The sequence below is a fragment of the Pleurodeles waltl genome, chromosome 4_2 (assembly GCF_031143425.1).
Source record: "Pleurodeles waltl isolate 20211129_DDA chromosome 4_2, aPleWal1.hap1.20221129, whole genome shotgun sequence".
In the NCBI taxonomy this organism is placed as follows: Eukaryota; Metazoa; Chordata; class Amphibia; order Caudata; family Salamandridae; genus Pleurodeles; species Pleurodeles waltl.
In genome coordinates this window covers 384,458,748-384,473,439 of record NC_090443.1, presented here as the reverse complement: position 1 = coordinate 384,473,439, position 14,692 = coordinate 384,458,748, and positions in this window count along the sequence as shown.

Genomic DNA, 14,692 nt, shown 5'->3' with positions numbered 1-14,692 from the left:
TGGCTCTCCTCTGCTGAAAGGGCAGTTTTCGCAGGTCAATTTGACGCAATAGCGTAAAAAAAAAACAACGCTTTCCGGGTTGCGCTGTCGTAAATCGACCCACAGTGATTTGCGTCGCATTAACGTTGGTTTCCTTTACGACGTGACGCCGCTGTGTGCGTCACGAAATAATGACTCCCACCTGTTGATTGCGCCGCCGTGCGTCAAAGTATAAATTTGACGCCCGCACGGCGCTTCGAAATGGCGTTAGCCGGCGCTAATTTTTTTGACGCAAAACTGCGTTAGCGCAGTTTTGCGTCAAAAAGTATAAATATGGCCCTTAGTGCAGAAAGGTGCAGTACAGTCCTTAGCCAAGTGCCCCTCCAAATTACGTACCATATTTATACTTTTTGACGCTAAACTGCGCTAACGCAGTTTAGCGTCAAAAAATTTAGCGCCGTCTAACGCCATTCTGAAGCGCCATGCGGGCACCGTATTTATGGAATGGCGTTAGCCGGCGCTAGCAGACCGGCGCTGCCTGGTGTGCGTGGAAAAAAAACACGTAGACCAGGCAGCGCTGGCGTAGGGGGAAAATGGCGTTAGGGCGTCTTAAAATGGGGCAAGTCAGGTTGAGGCAAAAAAATCGCCTCAACCCGATTTGCGCCATTATTTTCGACGCCCAGACGCCATTTAAATGACTCCTGTCTTAGTAAAGACAGGAGTCATGCCCCCTTGCCCAATGGCCATGCCCAGGGGACTTATGTCCCCTGGGCATGGTCATTGGGCATAGTGGCATGTAGGGGGGCACAAATAAGGCCCCCCTATGCCACCCAAAAAAAATTAAAAAATATAAAAAATTATACTTACCTGAACTTACCTGAATGTCCCTGGGGTGGGTCCCTCCATCCTTGGGTGTCCTCCTGGGGTGGGCAGGGGTGGCAGGGGGGGTCCCTGGGGGCAGGGGAGGGCACCTGTGGGCTCATTTTGAGCAGGTGGAATCATAGCGAAAGCTTGGCGAAGTAAGCATGGGAATATATAATTTGCATCACACAGCCCCTTTTTCAATCCTTTTATTATTCTGCAGTTTCCATGTAGCACTACTAGAGGGCAGCACTTGAACACAAATCCACAGAAAGGTTTTAAAAGTGCTTGCTGAACTACCTCTTGTTGGTTTTTTATGAACCTATAGATTGGAGGACTGGAATAACTGAGGGAATGAGTATTGAGAAATGATTGGCCTGTTTTATTGATAAAATGGGTGCAAGATTTGAAATTAAAACTACAAGATAAAAGTTTTAAAGCACAGATAATAGCTGAAAAATAAAGTGAGTGTTATCTAGTCTGTAATGTTATGCTATACCATTAAGACTTTATACAGCCCAATCGTAGTTTGCAAACTTTACAATAAGACCACACATGCCCAGGTTCTATATAGAGGATTAATACAGGTAATTCTGTACCCTACTAAGTGATGGTGGTTACTTAAAAGAATGCTTTTGAGTGGAAAAATCCTTAGCCTAAGACAATTTGGCAACTTTAGAAATCTGCTGAAGACCATATGTTGCAGGTGGAATTATAGTGTTAAAACATAGATAATATCTGAAAAATAAAGTGAGTGTTGTCTAGTCTGTAATGCTATGCTATACAATTAGAACTTTATACATCCCAGTCATAGGGCCGTATTTATACTCTGGTTGCGCCGAATTTGCGTCGTTTTTTTTCTACGCAAATTCGACGCTAAACTAACGCCAACTAACGCCATATTTATACTATGGCGTTAGAGGCGTATAGCGCCAAAGTTCCCGGAATGTGCGTCATTTTTTAGCGTGAACCCCTTCCTTGCGTTAATGATATGCAAGGGAGGCGTTCCCGTCTAAAAAATGACTCCCAGGCCTTTACGTGGTATTTATACTCCCGGGCAAAAGAGACGCCCGGGAGTGGGTGTGGCTAAAAACGGCGCATTTGCGCCGCTTTTTAACGCCTGGGTCAGGCATGGCGTTAAGGGACAAGTGGGCTCAAAATGAGCCCAGAGTGCCCTCCCCTGCCCCCAGGGACCCCCCCTGCCACCCTTGCCCACCCCAGGAGGACACCCAAGGCTGGAGGGACCCACCCCAGGGACATTCAGGTAAGTTCAGGTAAGTATTTTTTTTCTAATAATTTTTTTTGGCATAGGGGGGCCTGATTTGTGCCCCCCTACATGCCACTATGCCCAATGACCATGCCCAGGGGACAGAAGTCCCCTGGGCATGGCCATTGGGCAAGGGGGCATGACTCCTATCTTTACAATGATAGGAGTCATGTTGATGGGGGATGGGCGTCGAAAATAAATGGCGCAAGTCGGGTTACGATGATTTTTTCGACGTAACCTGACTTGCCCCATTTTAAGACGCCCATGCGCCATTTTCCCCCTACGCCGGCGCTGCCTGGTGTACGTGGTTTTTCTCGCGCACACCAGGCAGCGCCGGTCTGCTTGCGCCGGCTAACGCCATTCAATAAATACGGCGCCCGCATGGCGCTTCAGAATGGCGTTAGCCGGCGCAAAACTTTTTGACGCTAAACTGCGTTAGCGCAGTTTAGCGTCAAAAAGTATAAATATGGGCCTAAGCATGAGAGTATATAATTTGCATAGGACAGCCCCTTTTTCAATCCTATTATTATTCTGAAGTTTCCATGTAGCACTACTAGTGGGCAGCACTTGAACACAAATCCACAGAGAGGCTTTAAAAGTGCTTGCAGAACTACCTCTTGTTGGTTTTCTATGAACCTATAGATTGGAGGACTGGAATGACTAAGGGAATGAGTATTGAGAAATGATTGGCCTCTTTTACTGATAAAAGGGGTGCAAGATTTAGAAGGAAAACTACAAGATTAAAGTGTTAAAGCACAGATAATAGCTGAGAGATAAAGTGAATGTTGTCTAGTCTGTAATGCTATGCTATACCATTAGTACTTTATACATCCCAATCATAGTTTGCAAACTTTACAGTAAGACCACACATGCACAGGTTCTATATAGAGGATTACTACAGGTAATTCTGTACCCTACTAAGTGAGGGAGGGTACTTATAAGAATGCCTTTGAGTGGAAAAATCCTTATCCTAAGACAATTTGGCAACTTTAGAAATCTGCTGAAGACCATATGTTGCAGGTGGAATCATAGCGAAAGCTTGGCGAAGTAAGCATGGGAATATATAATTTGCATCACACAGCCCCTTTTTCAATCCTATTAATATTCTGCAGTTTCCATGTAACACTACTAGAGAGCAGCACTTGAACACAAATCCACAGAGAGGCTATAAAAGTGCTTGCAGAACTACCTCTTGTTGGTTTTCTATGAACCTATAGATTGGAGAACTGGAATGACTGAGGGAATTAGTATTGGGAAATGATTGGCCTGTTTTAGTGATAAAAAAGGTGCAAAATTTGGAAGAAAAACTACAAGATAAAATTGTTAAAGCACAGATAATAGCTGAGAAATAAAGTGAGTGTTGTCTAGTTTGTAATGCTATGCTATACCATACCATTAGAACTATATACATCCCAATCATAGTTTGCAAACTTTACAGTAAGACCACACATGCCAAGGTTCTATATAGAGGATTACTACAGGTAATTCTGTACCCTACTAAGTGAGGGCGGGTACTTATAAGAATGCCTTTGAGTGGAAAAATCTTTATCCTAAGACAATTTGGCAACTTTAGAAATCTGCTGAAGACCATATGTTGCAGGTGGAATCATAGCGAAAGCTTGGCGAAGTAAGCATGGGAGTACGTAATTTGCATAGGACAGCCCCTGTTTCAATCCTATTATTATTATGCAGTTTCCATGTAGCACTACTAGAGTGCAGCACTTGAACACAAATCCACAGAGAGGCTTTAAAAGTGCTTGCTGAACTACCTCTTGTTGTTTTTTTATAACCTATAGATTGGAGGACTGGAATGACTGAGGGAATGAGTATTGAGGAATGATTGGCCTGTTTTATTGATAAAAGGGGTGCAAGATGTGGAAGAAAAACTACAAGATTAAAGTGTTAAAGCACAGATAATAGCTGAGAGATAAAGGCCCGTATTTATACTTTTTGACGCTAAACTGCGCTAACGCAGTTTAGCGTCAAAAAGTTTTGCGCCGGCTAACGCCATTCTGAAGCACCATGCGGGCGCCGTATTTATTGAATGGCGTTAGCCGGCGCAAGCAGACCGGCGCTGCCTGGTGTGCGTGGAAAAAAACCAAGTACACCAGGCAGCGCCGGCGTTGGGAAAAATGGCGCTAGGGCGTCTTAAAAATGGTGCAAGTCAGGTTGACGCAAAAAATCGCCTCCACCCGATTTGCGCCATTTTTAACGACGCCCAGACGCCATTTACATGACTCCTGTCTTAGTAAAGACAGGAGTCATGCCCCCTTGCCCAATGGCCATGCCCAGGGGACTTATGTCCCCTAGGCATGGTCATTGGGCATTGAGGCATGTAGGGGGGCACAAATCAGGCCCCCCTATGCCAAAAAAAAAATAAACAAAAAATAAATTATACTTACCTGAACTTACCTGAATGTCCCTGGGGTGGGTCCCTCCATCCTTGGGTGTCCTCCTGGGGTGGGCAAGGGTGGCAGGGGGGGTCCCTGGGGGCATGGGAGGGCAGCTGTGGGCTCATTTTGAGCCCACAGGTCCCTTAACGCCTGCCCTGACCCAGGCGCTAAAATCCGGCGCAAATGCGGGGTTTTTTGCCCCGCCCACTCCCGGGCGTAATTTTTGCCCGGGAGTATAAATACGACGCATTTGTGGCGCAGTTATTTTTTTAGACGGGAACGCTTACCTTGCATCTCATTAAAGCAAGGAAGGCGTTCATGCAAAAAAATGACGCTCTTTCCTCATACTTTGGCGCTAGACGCGTCTAACGCCAAAGTATAACTATGGCGTTAGTTTAGCGCCGAATTTGCGTCGAAAAAAACGACGCTAATTCGGCGCAAACGGAGTATAAATATGCCCCAAAGTGAGTGTTGTCTAGTCTATAATGCTATGCTATACCATTAGGATTTTATACATCCCAGTCATAGTTTGCAAACTTTACAGTAAGACCACACATGCCCAGGTTCTATATAGAGGATTACTACAGGTAATTCTGTAAACTACTAAGTGGGGGTAGGTACTTATAAGAATGCCTTTGAGTGGAAAAATCATTTTTCTAAGACAATTTGGCAACTTTAGAAATCTGCTGAAGACCATATATTGCACGTGAAATCATAGCGAAAGATTGGCGAAGTAAGCATGGGAGTATATAGTTTGCATCATACAGCACCTTTTTCAATCCTATTAGTACAGTATTCTGCAGTTTCCATGTAGCACTACTAGAGAGCAGCACTTGAACACAAATACACAGAAAGGCTTTAAAAGTGCTTGCAGAACTACCTTTTGTTGGTTTTCTATAAAGCTATAGATTGGAGGACTGGAATGACTGAGGGAATGAGTATTGAGAAATGATTGGCCTGTTTTATTGATAAAAGGGATGCAAGATTTGGAAGGAAACTACAAGATAAAAGTGTTAAAACATAGATAATATCTGAAAAATAAAGTGAGTGTTGTCTAGTCTGTAATGCTATGCTATACAATTAGAACTTTATACATCCCAGTCATAGGGCCGTATTTATACTCTGGTTGCGCCGAATTTGCGTCGTTTTTTTCGACGCAAATTCGACGCTAAACTAACGCCAACTAACGCCATATTTATACTATGGCGTTAGACGCTTCGGGCGCCAAAGTGCCCGGAGTGTGCGTCATTTTTTAGCGTGAACCCCTTCCTTGCGTTAATGATATGCAAGGGAGGCGTTCCCGTCTTAAAAAATGACTCCCAGGCCTTTACGTGGTATTTATACTCCCAGGCAAAAATGACGCCCGGGAGTGGGCGTGGCCAAAAACGGCGCATTTGCGCCGCTTTTTAACGCCTGGGTCAGGCATGGCGTTAAGGGACAAGTGGGCTCAAAATGAGCCCAGAGTGCCCTCCCCTGCCCCCAGGGACCCCCCCTGCCACCCTTGCCCACCCCAGGAGGACACCCAAGGACGGAGGGACCCATCCCATGGACATTAAGGTAAGTTCAGGTAAGTATTGTTTTTTTTTTTTTGTGGCATAGGGGGGCCTGATTTGTGCCCCCCTACATGCCACTATGCCCAATGACCATGCCCAGGGGACAGAAGTCCCCTGGGCATGGCCATTGGGCAAGGGGGCATGACTCCTATCTTTACAATGATAGGAGTCATGTTGATGGGGGATGGGCGTCGTTAAAAAATGGCGCAAGTCGGGTTAAGACGATTTTTTCGACGCAACCTGACTTGCCCCATTTTAAGACGCCCATACGCCATTTTCCCCCTACGCCGGCGCTGTCTGGTGTACGTGTTTTTTTTCCACGCACACCAGGCAGCGCCGGCTAACGCCATTCAATAAATACGGCGCCCGCATGGCGCTTCAGAATAGCGTTAGACGGCACTAAATTTTTTGACGCTAAACTGCGTTAGCGCAGTTTTGCGTCAAAAAGTATAAATATGGCCCATAGTTTGCAAACTTCACAGTAAGACCACACATGCCCAGGTTCTATGTAGAGGATTACTACAGGTAATTCTGTACCCTACTAAGTGAGGGTGGGTACTTATAAGAATGCCTTTGAGTGGAAAAATCCTTATCCTATGACAATTTGGCGACTTTAGAAATCTGCTGAAGACCATATGTTGCAGGTGGAATCATAGCGAAAGCTTGGCGAACTAAGCATGGGAGTATATAATTTGCATAGGACAGCCCCTTTTTCAATCCTATTATTATTCTGAAGTTTCCATGTAGCACTACTAGTGGGCAGCACTTGAACACAAATCCACAGAGAGGCTTTAAAAGTGCTTGCAGAATTACATCTTGTTGGTTTTCTATGAACCTATAGATTGGAGGACTGGAATGACTGAGAGAATGAGTATTGAGAAATAATTGGCCTGTTTTATTGATAAAAGTGGCACAAGATTTGGAAGGAAAACTACAAGATAAAAGTGTCAAAGCACAGATAATAGCTGAGAGATAAAGTGAGTGTTGTCTAGTCTGTAATGCTATGCTATACCATTAGGACTTTATACATCCCAGTCATAGTTTGCAAACTTTACAGTAAGACCACACATGCCCAGGTTGTATATAGAGGATTAATACAGTTAATTCTGTACCCTACTAAGTGAGGGTGGGTACTTATAAGCATGCCTTTGAGTGGAAAAATCCTTATCCTAAGGCAATTTGGCAACTTTAGAAATCTGCTGAAGACCATATGTTGCAGGTGGAATCCTAGCAAAAGCTTGGAGACGTAAGCATGGGATTATATAATTTGCATAGGACAGCCCCTTTTTCAATCCTATTATTATTCTGCAGTTTTCATGTAGCACTACTAGAGGGCAGCACTTGAACACAAATGCACAGAAAGACTTTAAAAGTGCTTGCTGAACTTGCTCTTGGTGGTTTTTTATGAACCTATAGATTGGAAGACTGGAATGACTGAGGGAATGAGTATTGAGAAATGATTGAGCTGTTTTATTGATAAAAGGGGTGAAGATTTGGAAGGAAAACTACAAAATAAAAGTGTTAAAGCACAGATAATAGCTGAGAGATAAAGTGAGTGTTGTCTAGTCTGTAACGCTATGTTATACCATTAGGACGTTATACATCCCAGTCATAGTTTGCAAACTTTACAATAAGACCACACATGCCCAGGTTCTATATAGAGGATTTCGACAGGTAATTCTGTACCCTACTAAGTGAGGACAGGTACTCATAAGAATGCCATTGAGTGGAAAAATCCTTATCCTAAGACAATTTGGCAACTTTAGAAATCTGCTGAAGACCATATGTTGCAGGTGGAATCAAAGCGAAAGCTTGGCGAAGTAAGCATGGGAGTATGTAATTTGCATAGGACAGTCCCTTTTTCAATCCTATTATTATTATGCAGTTTCCATGTAGCACTACTAGAGGGCAGTACTTGAACACAAATCCACAGAGAGGCTTTAAAAGTGCTTGCTGAACTACCTCTTGTTGGTTTTTTATGAACCTATAGATTGGAGAACTGGAATGACTGAGGGAATGAGTATTGAGAAATGATTGGCCTGTTGTATTGATAAAAGGAGTGCAAGATTTGAAAGTAAAACTACAAAATAAAAGTGTAAAAACAAAAGTAATAGCTGAGAAATAAAGTGAGTGTTGTTTAGTCTATGATGCTACGCTATGCTATACCATTAGGACTTTATACATTCCAGGCATAGTTTGCAAACTTTACAGTAAAACCACACATGCCCAGGTTCTATATAGAGGATTACTACAGGTAATTCTGTACCCTACTAAGTGAGGGTGGGTACTTATAAGCATGCCTTTGAGTGGAAAAATCCTTAGCCTAAGACAAATTGGCAACTTTAGAAATCTGCTGAAGACCATATGTTGCAGGTGGAATCCTAGCAAAAGCTTGGAGACGTAAGCATGGGATTGTATAATTTGCATAGGACAGACCCTTTTTCAATCCTATTATTATTATGCAGTTTCCATGTAGCACTACTAGAGGGCAGCACTTGAACACAAATCCACAGAGAGGCTTTAAAAGTGCTTGCTGAACTACCTCTTGTTGGTTTTTTATGAACCTATAGATTGGAAGACTGGAACGACTGAAGGAATGAGTATTGAGAAGTGATTCGCCTGTTTTATTTATAAAAGGGGTTCAAGATTTGGAAAGAAAACTACAAAATAAAAGTGTTAAAGCACAGATAACAGCTGAGAAATAAAGTGAGTGTTGTCTAGTCTATAATGCTATCCTTTACCATAAGGACTTTATACATCTCAGTCATAGTTTGCAAACTTTACAATAAGACCACACATGCCCAGGTTCCATATAGAGGATTACTGCAGGTAATTCTGTACCCTGCTAAATTAGGGAGGGTACTTACAAAAATGCCTTTGAGTGGAAAAATCCTTATCCTAAGACAATTTTGCAACTTTAGAAATCTGCTGAAGACCATATGTTGCAGGTGGAATCATAGCGAAAGCTTGGCGAAGTAAGCATGGGAGTATATAATTTGCATAGGACAGCCCCTTTTTCAATCCTATTATTATTCTGCAGTTTCCATGTAGCACTACTAGAGGGCAGCACCTGAACACAAATCCACAGAGAGGCTTTAAAAGTGCTTGCTAAACTACCTCTTGTTGGTGTTTTATGAACCTATAGATTGGAGGACTGGAATGACTGAGGGAATGAGTATTGAGAAATGATTGGCCTGTTTTATTGATAAAAGGTGTGCAAGATTTGGAAGAAAATCTACAAGATAAAAGTGTTAAAGCACAGATAATAGCTTAGAAATAAAGTGAGTGTTGTCTAGTCTGTAATGCTATGCTATACTATTAGAACTTTATACATCCCAGTCATAATTTGCAAACTTTACAGTAAAACCACACATGCCCAGGTTCTATATAGAGGATTACTACAGGTAATTCTGTACCCTGCTAAATAAGGGTGGGTACTTATAAGAATGCCTTTGAGTGGAAAAATCCTTATCCTAAGACAATTTGGGAACTTTAGAAATCTGCTGAAGACCATATGTTGCAGGTGGAATCATAGCGAAAGCTTGGCGAAGTAAGCATGGGAGTATATAATTTGCATAGAACAGCCCCTTTTTCAATCCTATTATTATTCTGCAGTTTCCATGTAGCACTACTAGAGGGCAGCACTTGAACACAAATCCACAGAGAGGCTTTAAAAGTGCTTGCTGAACTACCTCTTGTTGGTTTTTTATGAACCTATAGAATGGAGGACTGGAATGACTGGGGGAATGAGTATTGAGAAATGATTAGCCTGTTTTATTGATAAAAGGGGTTCAAGATTTGGAAGAAAAACTACAAGATAAAAATGTTAAAGCACAAATAATAGCTGAGAAATAAAGTGAGTGATGTCTAGTTTGTAATACCATACTATACCATAAGGCCTTTATACAGCCCAATCATAGTTTTCAAACTTTACATTAAGACCACACATGCCCAGGTTCCATATAGAGGATTACTACAGGTAATTCTGTACCTGCTAAATTAGGGAGGGTACTTATAAGAATGCCTTTGAGTGGAAAAATCCTTATCCTAAGACAATTTGGCAACTTTAGAAATCTGCTGAAGACCATATGTTGCAGGTGGAATCATAGCGAAAGCTTGGCGAAGTAAGCATGGGAGTATATAATTTGCATAGGACAGCCCCTTTTTCAATCCTATTATTATTCTGCAGTTTCCATGTAGCACTACTAGAGGGCAGCACTTGAACACAAATCCACAGAGAGGCTTTAAAAGTTCTTGCTGAACTACCTCTTGTTGGTTTTTTATGAACCTATAGATTGGAGGACTGAGGGAATAAGTATTGAGAAGTGATTCGCCTGTTTTATTTATAAAAGGGGTGCAAGATTTGGAAGGAAAAGTACAAGATAAAAGTGTTAAAGCACAGATAATAGCTGAGAAATAAAGTGAGTGTTGTCTAATCTATAATGCTATGCTTCACCATAAGAACTTTATACACCTCAGTCATAGTTTGCAAACTTTACAGTAAGACCACACATGCCCAGGTTCCATATAGAGGATTACTACAGGTAATTCTGTACCCTGCTAAATTAGGGCGGGAACTTACAAAAATGCCTTTGAGTGGAAAAATCATTATCCTAAGACAATTTTGCAACTTTAGAAATCTGATGAAGACCATATGTTGCAGGTGGAATCATAGCGAAAGCTTGGCAAAGTAAGCATGGGAGTATATAATTTGCATAGGACAGCTCCTTTTGTAATCGTACTATTATTCTGCAGTTTCCATGTAGCATTACTAGAGGGCAGCACTTGAACACAAATCCACAGAGAGGCTTTAAAAGTGCTTGCTAAACTACCTCTTGTTGGGTTTTTATGAACCTATAGATTGGAGGACTAGAATGACAGAGGGAATGAGTATTGAGAAATGATTGGCCTGTTTTATTGATAAAAGGGGTGCAAGATTTGGAAGTAGAACTACAAGATAAAAGTGTTAAAGCACAGATCATAGCTGAGAAATAAAGTGAGTGTTGTCTAGTCTATAATACTATGCTATACCATTAGAACTTTATACATCCCAGTCATAGTTTACAAACTTTACAGTAAGATCACACATGCCCAGGTTCTATATAGAGGATTACTACAGGTAATTCTGTACCCTGCTAAATAAGGGTGGGTACTTATAAGAATGCCTTTGAGTGGGAAAATCCTTAGCCTAAGACAATTTGGCAACTTTAGAAAATTCTGCTGAAGACCATATGTTGCAGGTGGAATCATAGCGAAAGCTTGGTGAAGTAAGCATGGGAGTATATAATTTGCATAGGACAGCCCCTTTTTCAATCCTATTATTATTCTGCAGTTTCCATGTAGCACTACTAGAGGGGAGCACTTGAACATAAATTCACAGAGAGGCTTTAAAAGTGCTTGCTGAACTACCTCTTGTTGGTTTTTTATGAACCTATAGATTGGAGGACTGGAATGACTGAGGGAATGAGTATTGAGAAATGATTGGCCAGTTTTATTGATAAAAGGGGTGCAAGATTTGGAATGAAAACTACAAGATAAAAGTGTTAAAGCACAGATAAAGCTGAGAGATAAAGTGAGCGTTGTCTAGTCTATAATGCTATGCTATACCATTAGAGTTTTAGACATCTCAGTCATAGTTTGCAAACTTTACAGTAAGACCACACATGCCCAGGTTCTATATAGAGGATTACTACAGGTAATTATGTAACCTACTAAGTGAGGGTGGGTTCTTATAAGAATGCCTTTGAGTGGAAAATTCCTTATCCTAAGACAATTTGGCAACTTTAGAAATCTGCTGAAAAACATTTGTTGCAGGTAGAATCCTAGCGAAATCTTGGCGAAGTAAGCATGGGAGTATATAATTTGCATAGGACAGCCCCTTTTTCAATCCTGTTATTATTCTGCAGTTTCCATGTAGCACTACTAGAGGGCAGCACTTGAATACAAATCCACAGAGAGGCTTTAAAAGTGCTTGCTGAACTACCTCTTGATGGTTTTTTATGAACCTATAGATTGGAGGACTGGAATGACTGAGGGAATGAGTATTGAGAAATGATTGGCCTGTTTTATTGAAAAAAGGGGTGCAAGATTTGGAAGGAGAACTTCAAGATAAAAGTGTTAAAGCACAGATAATAGCTGAGAGATAAAGTGAGTGTTGTCTAGTCTGTAATGCTATGCTATACCATTAGAACTTTATACATCCCAGTCATAGTTTACAAACTTTAGAGTAAGACCACCCATGGCCAGGTTCTATATAGAGGATTGCTACAGGTAATTCTGTACCCTGCTAAATAAGGGTGGGTACTTATAAGAATGCCTTTGATTGGAAAAATCCTTAGCCTAAGACAATTTGGCAACTTTAGAAATCTGCTGAAGACCATATGTTGCAGGTGGAATCATAGCGAAAGCTTGGCGAAGTAAGCATGGGAGTATTTAGGCCCATATTTATACTTTTTGACGCTAAACTGCGCTAACGCAGTTTAGCGTCAAAAAATTTAGCGCCGTCTAACGCCCTTCTGAAGCGCCATGCGGGCGCCGTATTTATGGAATGGCGTTAGCCGGCGCTAGCAGACCGGCGCTGCCTGGTGTGCGTGGAAAAAAACCACGTAGACCAGGCAGCGCCGGCGTAGGTTAAAATGGCGTTAGGGCGTCTTAAAATGGGGCAAGTCAGGTTGAGGCAAAAAAAACGCCTCAACCCGATTTGCGCCATTTTTTTCGACGCCCAGACGCCATTTAAATGACTCCTGTCTTAGTAAAGACAGGAGTCATGCCCCCTTGCCCAATGGCCATGCCCAGGGGACTTATGTCCCCTGGGCATGGTCATTGGGCATAGTGGCATGTAGGGGGGCACAAATAAGGCCCCCCTATGCCACCAACAAAATTTAAAAAAAAAAAAAATTATACTTATCTGAACTTACCTGAATGTCCCTGGGATGGGTCCCTCCATCCTTGGGTGTCCTCCTGGGGTGGGCAAGGGTGGCAGGGGGGGTCCCTGGGGGCAGGGGAGGGCACCTGTGGGCTCATTTTGAGCCCCCAGACCCCTTAACGCCTACCCTGACCCAGGCGTTAAAAAGTGGGGCAAATGCGGGGTTTTTTGCCCCGCCCACTCCCGGGCGTGATTTTTGCCCGTGAGTATAAATACGACGCATTTGCGTCGCCGTCATTTTTTTAGACGGGAACGCCTTCCTTGCATCTCATTAACGCAAGGAAGGCGTTCACGCAAAAAAATGACGCTATTTGCCCATACTTTGGCGCTAGACGCGTCTAACGCCAAAGTATATATATGGCGTTAGTTTTGCGCCGAATTTGCGTCGAAAAAAACGATGCTAATTCGGCGCAAACGGAGTATAAATACGGGCCTTAATGTGCATAGGACATCCCCTTTTTCAATCCTATTATTATTCTGAAGTTTCCATGTAGCACTACTAGAGGGGAGCACTTGACCATAAATTCACAGAGAGGCTTTAAAAGTGCTTGCTGAACTACCTCTTGTTGGTTATTTATGAACCTATAGATTGGAGAACTGGAATGACTGAAAAAATGAGTATTGAGAAATGATTGGCCTGTTTTATTGATAAAAGGGGTTCAAGATTTGGAAGGAAAACTACAAAATAACTGTGTTAAAGCACAAATAACAGCTGAGATATATAGTAAGTGTTGTCTAGTCTGTAATACCATACTATACCATAAGAACTTTATACAGCCCAATCATAGTTTTCAAACTTTACATTAAGACCACACATGCCCAAGTTCTATATAGAGGATTACTACAGGTAATTCTGTACCCTACTAAGTGAGGGTGGGTACTTATAAGAATGCCTTTGAATGGAAAAATCCTTATCCTAAGACAATTGGGCAAATTTAGAAATCTGCTGAAGACCATATATTGCAGGTGGAATCATAGCGAAAGCTTGGCGAAGTAAGCATGGGAGTATATAATTTGCATAGGACAGCCCCTTTTTCAATCCTATTATTATTCTGCAGTTTCCATGTAGCACTACTAGAGGGCAGCACTTGAATACAAATCCACAGAGAGGCTTTAAAAGTGCTTGCTGAACTACCTCTTGTTGGTTTTTTATGAACCTATAGTTTGGAGGACTGGAATGACTGAGGGAATGAGTATTGAGAAATGATTGGCCTGTTTTATTTATAAAAAGAGTGCAAGATTCGGAAGGAAAACTACAAAATCAAAGTGTTAAAACACAGATAATAGCTGAGAAATAAAGTGAGTGTTGTCTAGTTTGTAATGCTATGCTATACCATTAGAAGTTTATACATCCCAGTCATAGTTCACAAACTTTACAGTAAGACCACACATGCCCAGGTTCTATATAGAGGATTACTACAGGTAATTCCGGACCCTACTAAGTGAGGGTGGGTACTTATAAGAATGCCTTTGAGTGGAAAAATCCTTATCCTAAGACAATTTGGCAACTTTAGAAATCTGCTGATGACCATATGTTGCAGGTGGAATCATAGCGAAAGATTGGCGAAGTAACCATGGGAGTATATAATTTGCATAGGACAGCCCCTTTTTCAATCCTATTATTATTCTGCAGTTTCCATGTAGCACTACTAGAGGGCAGCACTTGAACACAAATCCACAGAGAGGCTTTAAAAGTGCTTGCTGAACTACCTCT